Source organism: Urocitellus parryii, chromosome 4 (assembly GCF_045843805.1).
Source record: "Urocitellus parryii isolate mUroPar1 chromosome 4, mUroPar1.hap1, whole genome shotgun sequence".
Taxonomy (NCBI): Eukaryota; Metazoa; Chordata; class Mammalia; order Rodentia; family Sciuridae; genus Urocitellus; species Urocitellus parryii.
The window spans coordinates 199,722,758-199,728,744 of NC_135534.1; the positions used below are offsets into that span (position 1 = coordinate 199,722,758).

A 5,987-nucleotide genomic window follows, 5' to 3' on the forward strand; every position below is an offset into this window, starting at 1 on the left:
TGTCAAATACCAGCATCTTCATTGTAAATGCCAGCCTGTGATGATTTCTGGGTGCCCAGGAATCTGAGATGGCTTAGCTGCCTCCTCTCGCCTTCGCCCTGACATTTGTGGCCATGAGGCCATGATAGAATGAAAGAAAAATGAGGGTGTAGGGGATTCACCTCACTGGTTGCCTGAAGGGAGCTCACAGGATGAGGAATGTCACTTTTTTTTTTTTTAAGCTGGATAGTGTCATCTTAGGAATCATTTTGTTTCTCTTCCTAACTGCATGTATATTATTTTCTTTTGCCTGAAAAACCAACATTGAAAGTAGGTGGAGAAAAAGAAGCCATGGAGAGAACTAGAAGGGTCCAGGGAGCAGGGCCAGGATCCCCTGCACTGTCTGGCCCACTGTGCCCTGAATAAGACAGATGTGCATTCTAGGAGGATCTCCAACCGCCTTCTGTACCAAGAATGCCCCTCTCCCTCCTTACTGTCTTACTTTGTTTGCCTTCTGACTGCAGCATGGACTGCACCATGGGGAAACCCACCCTGATTCCATAATATAAACACCTTGAGAAGAGGAGGAAGTTCCATTCCACACTGACCCTGGCCCAGTAAATAGTTGATTATTGACACATCAGGAAAGAAGAGCTCAAACATCTTCTTGGTTGCAAAATAGTTGTAAACATCTGCTGCAGTCCTGGTGAACTGTTTTGTCTTGCCTTTCCTTTTAAAGGTTTGTCACCTGGTTTCTTCATCTGGGGTCACTATTTGCCTGTTTCATTATTCAGCTTCACAAGAAGACAGGGAAAATCCATTAGCAAAACAAAAAAGTATATTGCAAAAAAAAAAATTATATGTCTGTGGTGAAACCAATCAAGAAAAAGAACAAGCACTAACCAATAAACAGTAATAAGAATGACATCTCAATATACATTACCAGCAGAAATCTTTAGTGTTCATAATACAGAATTCATAAATATCAAAATATTTAAAAGTTTTTTAAAAAGAACATCTCTTCAAATAGGATGTTACAAAAAAATTTCTAATAACAAACTTGAAATTTTAGGTTAAATAGATAACCTGCTTAAAAAATATAACATCAAAACTAATGCAAGAAGAAATTAAAACCCTGAAAGGCCTATAATAAGAAAATTAAATCAGTACTCCAAAATCTTTCCTCAGAGAAAATTTCAAGCCCAGATGGCCACAACAGTGAGTTCAAGTTAAAAAAAAAAAAAAAGTTTTTAAAGAAATCATTGATTGCTATCTTATGAAAGCTCTTCCAGATACTAAAGAGAAAGAAATAAAAGGGGTCAGGCAGGAAGATAAAAGGGAGATCATGAAAGCAGAAGGTACCAGCAGAGTACAGGAAGGGGAACAAGGAGAGAGAGAAAAGGATGGAAAGGGGAGGTACTGGGGAATGAAATTGACCAAATTATATTATGTACATGTATGAATATGTAACAATGAATTCCACTATTTTAATGCACCAACAAAAAATGTTTAAACTCTTTCAGATAATAAAAGTAAAGAACATTCACAACCCTCCTTATTAAGGAGAGCAAAACCTTCATACCAAAAGCTGACAATGTCATTGCACAGAAAGACATTCCAAGCAAATCTCAATGATGAATACAGACTCATAAATCCCAAACAAAATATGCAAAACAAACCCAGCAATGTATAACAAAAGATCATTTTTTATGACCCTGTTAGTTTTTCTCAGTAATTTCCCCAGCAAAGTTGATATAACTTTCAAAAGTTAAAGAAGTTTCTTTTTCAGAAACAATATCTAAAAGCATTGTGTTAGTCAGGCTTCTCTGAGCCATCTTCAATAGCAGGCCTTGACCTTGGTCCTATCCTGTCTTTGGCCTGCATAGACCAACTCTGGAAAGATTCTGCATAGCCCAGTATAGCCAGAACCCTCCCACCCTTGATATCTGATCAGTCCCTCATCTCCCACCTATGATGTATAAGTCCTTGGTCTGCATTTTGCAAGAATCCTATTAAGTCAGTTTAGCAAAAATCTTCCTACCCTTGATGTCTCCTCTTGGTGTTTTACCATCCACAGATTCCTGACCCTGCTGGTTGACTGTAAGTACCCAGTCATCACTGCTGCATTCACAGTTGAATTCAATCTCTCAATCTCTCATTTTAACAAACATCAAAGTAATTATTTTATTTAGCAGGTTTCCAAATGGCCCAGTGCTTGAGATATCAATGTAGGTTATGCTACAATAGAGGCCCTAACAAAACTATTTGTCCTGAACCCCAGGTAATAGGTTTATCTTTTTACCAAACAGCTTGGGAAAGCAATGAAAGTCCTCCTGCAACATGTGATGAGGCCAAATTTGAAGGGTCATTCTATGACATTAAAGTTCAAAGGAAGTTGTCTAAAACAAATAAATAACAACAGCTGGAATCCATGATGTTTCCACGTGTGCTAAATTGTCTGTCAGGATCAAGCATGCTTCTCCTTATTGAGCATCAGAAAATCATTACAAAATATTGCAGACATAAGAACAAAGTCAGAAAGCTAATTTTTTTAATAATGCCATTTTTTTCCCGGGCTGAGGCATTTATTTCAACACAGAAAGACAGATTAATTCATTCTGACCCCTCTGAATTTCAAGACTGATATATGGAAAGTTTCCGACCTGGAGTCGCAGGACCCCTGCTGGGGGAGTGCAGGGTGCCCAGCACAGCTCTCACTGTACTTTAGAAATGAAAAAGAGTTATATTAGAAAAGGTTAAAGAGCTGATCTGGTTGGCAAAAGGCAGACCAGGCTCCCCTGCTGCAGATGACAGATGGGACAGAGTGGCACCATAGCGCTACCCTGCACAGCTAGCTGTCTTCCTCATCCTCCATGAGGGCTGGCTTCTTCCTCATGTCCAGTGCAGACACTGGGGCAGGCTCTTAAACCAGTCACTCACCTGGCCCCGCACACAAATGGAGGGCAGCAGGTGGCAAGAGGCGGTGACGGTGATGCTGTTTCCATGGCAGACTTCCTGAGGCTTCCATGTATCCAAGGACACCCATGCAGTGTTCCTGGCTTCTGGTGACACCATGATCTTCAGCTCGACCCCTGCAGGGACCACCTTGGGCCAGAAGGATGGCAAGTGTGAGCAGATGGGTGTGAGCATAATGGCCGGCACTTTGGGGTGGATCATGGAAGCTCCCACTGCAGCTGCATAAACTATGCCGCTGGTCCGGGCGGACACAATCACTGCATTGCCCTGCACCGTGGTCATGAAGTGTCCGTCCAGGTAGACATCCATGTTGGACAGGTATGAGGAGGGACCTTTATCAGTCATCACTTCGTTCAACTTCTGGTACTGCATGGGCTGCTTCCCAATCTCTGTGTCCAGGCCTGGGGCTGGCAGGCCATTCTCACTGAACGCATTATGGGTGGTCCTCTTCTTGCCTCTGAGCTCCTTCACCACCCTGACCCTCATCCCACTCCGAAGAACAATAGCTGCATTCCCTACTATCACCTGGGTTACTTGGGACTGAAAGTTCTTGAGGTTGAACAGGGTCAGGAAGCTCAGGGAGCCCAGGTAGAACGCTATGACTGGAGGCACTCTCCCTGGAAGAGCAAGGAGGCACAGAGCAGGATCCCATCACCCCCAGGCAGATGATGAAGTCGACCTGGTTGGAGATATCATAATAATCTTCCCAGAAAGTGCAGAACCTCTTCTTCATGGACCCGAAGTTTTGTCACTCACTATAGCAAGGTCTTCCAGCACCTTCTTTTCCATGTACATGATCATGTTGTTCTCTTCCAGGAGGTACACGCACAGCTTTTTGAAGGGCTGCAGCAGACTGGTGTCAGGGACCTTCCTAATGACAAGCATGCACTTTGGAGATTTGCTGCGTGTCAACCTCAGGCTGGCAGGGTCCTGAATGTGCCTGATAGTCTGGGGGATCTACAGCACACTGGCCTTTGGTCCAAACATGGTCAGTGGGCAGGGCTCATGGAGAGAGCATCCTCCTGAACTCCTTGGTGCTGCCCCAGGCAGGCAAGGCCGACAGGCTTCGAGACTTGGTGCTACCCAGAACAGGGTGGCTGTAGCTCCAGGTGTCATCCCCATGTCATGCCAAACAGCAGTACAAAGCCACATCTGGGCCCAACTCCTTACTCACAATCATTTTTTCTGTTCCATTTCCATAGTTGATAAATGAGAACTTCTGCCAGAAAAGCAGACTCCATCCACTTCTTCGCACCCACGGTATGTCTACGTGTTGGGGGCAAGCCCATGGGCCCCACCGTCCTTGGGCAGGTGCCACCGAGCAGCACTTAATAATGCAATTTTTAATTTAAAAAAAATCAAAATGCTTCTGGACACAGTGGTACATATCTCTAAGCTCAGGTAATTGGAGTCTGAGGCAGGAGGATCACAAATTCAAGACCAGCCTGGACAACTTAGCAAGACCCCTTCTCAAAAAATATAAATAAATAAATAAAAAGGGCTGGGGAATGTAGCTCAGAGGTAGAATTATCCTGGTTCAATACCCAGTATCAAAAAAGAAATCTAAATACTTTACATACCAATCAAAATAATTTACGATATTAAAAACAAAAGGACAGATGATTCAACAGATGGAAGAACAAGAATTGATATAACTGAACATTCAATCATGATAACTCTCTCAACAAAAAGAAGACAGGGAGTGACCTCAGCAAGATGGCAGACTAGGACTTTCCAGTGCTTTTTTCCTCCTCTGTGTACAAAAGTACAGATAAGAACAGCTAAGGAATCAAATGAGAAGTTACAGCACATGCCTGGAGCATAGGAATAAGAAGAGACTCATTAAAGATAGTAGGAAGCACAGATTCACATTATCTGGGTCACTCTTCTCCCACAACCAAGCAGGCCTTGTCCTCCACATGGGGGAAAAGAAAGTTAGCTCATCACTGGACTTTGCCACCATCCCAGCACTAGACCTGCCTAGTGAACACCAGTGACAGGTCAGCCCCTGTTTCCCCAGGCACAGGGTTAGATCCAGGCCAGCAGTAACAACATTCCAACCCCAGACCCATCCTGGGCTTCAGACACAACCCAGGCTCCATCCAGCCCCTATAGAGTCATGCTCAAGGCTCATCCCAGCAATAGGGTGGCTCCTGCAGCCCCAGCCAGGAAGCCTACTGCTGTACCAGGACCACCCTTACAACATCAGGCTTCAGACCAGATCCAGACTCCAGACCCACCCACATAAAAACAGGCACAGGAATTGCCCCAAGAGATTCCAGCATCATACCAGCCCCTATATCAGCCTATGCCTATACCAGACCAGCCCCAGCAGATTCAGGCTCAAGGCTGGCCTCAGTGTCTGAACAATGCCCATGAATCTAGGTGTCCCTATGGATATAGGCTCTGGGCCCTCATCCTCACTAGGACCCAGTGAACTGGCCAACTGAAATGGACCCTAGTGCTAGGCCTGCTGCCATAAACTCAAGTGCAAGTCTCACCGCACAGACTCAGGCCAGGCCCATCCACCACTGACCAGACACCAGGCCTGAGGACTCCAGCAGCAAGCCCACATTAGACCCTACCATGTAGCCAGCTTAGAATCTGAAGACAGGCTGACTGATAAAGGGCTTTTCTGGCCAAAGTCAACCTATAAAGACTGAATGAGTAGCTACTTCAACAAATGCACAGACACCGACACAACCAAAGATGATGACATCACTAGGGGAACAAAATAAAACATCAGTAACAGACCCTAAAGAAATAGAGAACTTACAACAATTCCAAATAATTATCACAAAGAAGCTCAGTGAACTACAAAAGAACACAGATGGTAACTAAATAACATCAAGAAAATAACACAGGGACAAACTAGAAGTTTAACAAAGAGATAGAAACAAACAACACAAGCACTCAATAGCAAGAAAACAAACCAATTTTTAAAATGAGCTAAAGACCTGAATAGATATTTCTCAAAAGAAGACATGCAAATATCCAACAGGTGTGTGAAAAATGCTCAATATCACTAATCA

The 5,987-nt window shown here is 43.9% G+C and overlaps 1 pseudogene; it reads right to left on the bottom strand.

Moving 5' to 3' along the window:
* Nucleotides 1-2,830: 2,830 nt before the first annotated feature.
* On the bottom strand, nucleotides 2,831-5,240 carry LOC113181076 (NAD kinase pseudogene; annotated as a pseudogene).
* Nucleotides 5,241-5,987: the final 747 nt, after the last annotated feature.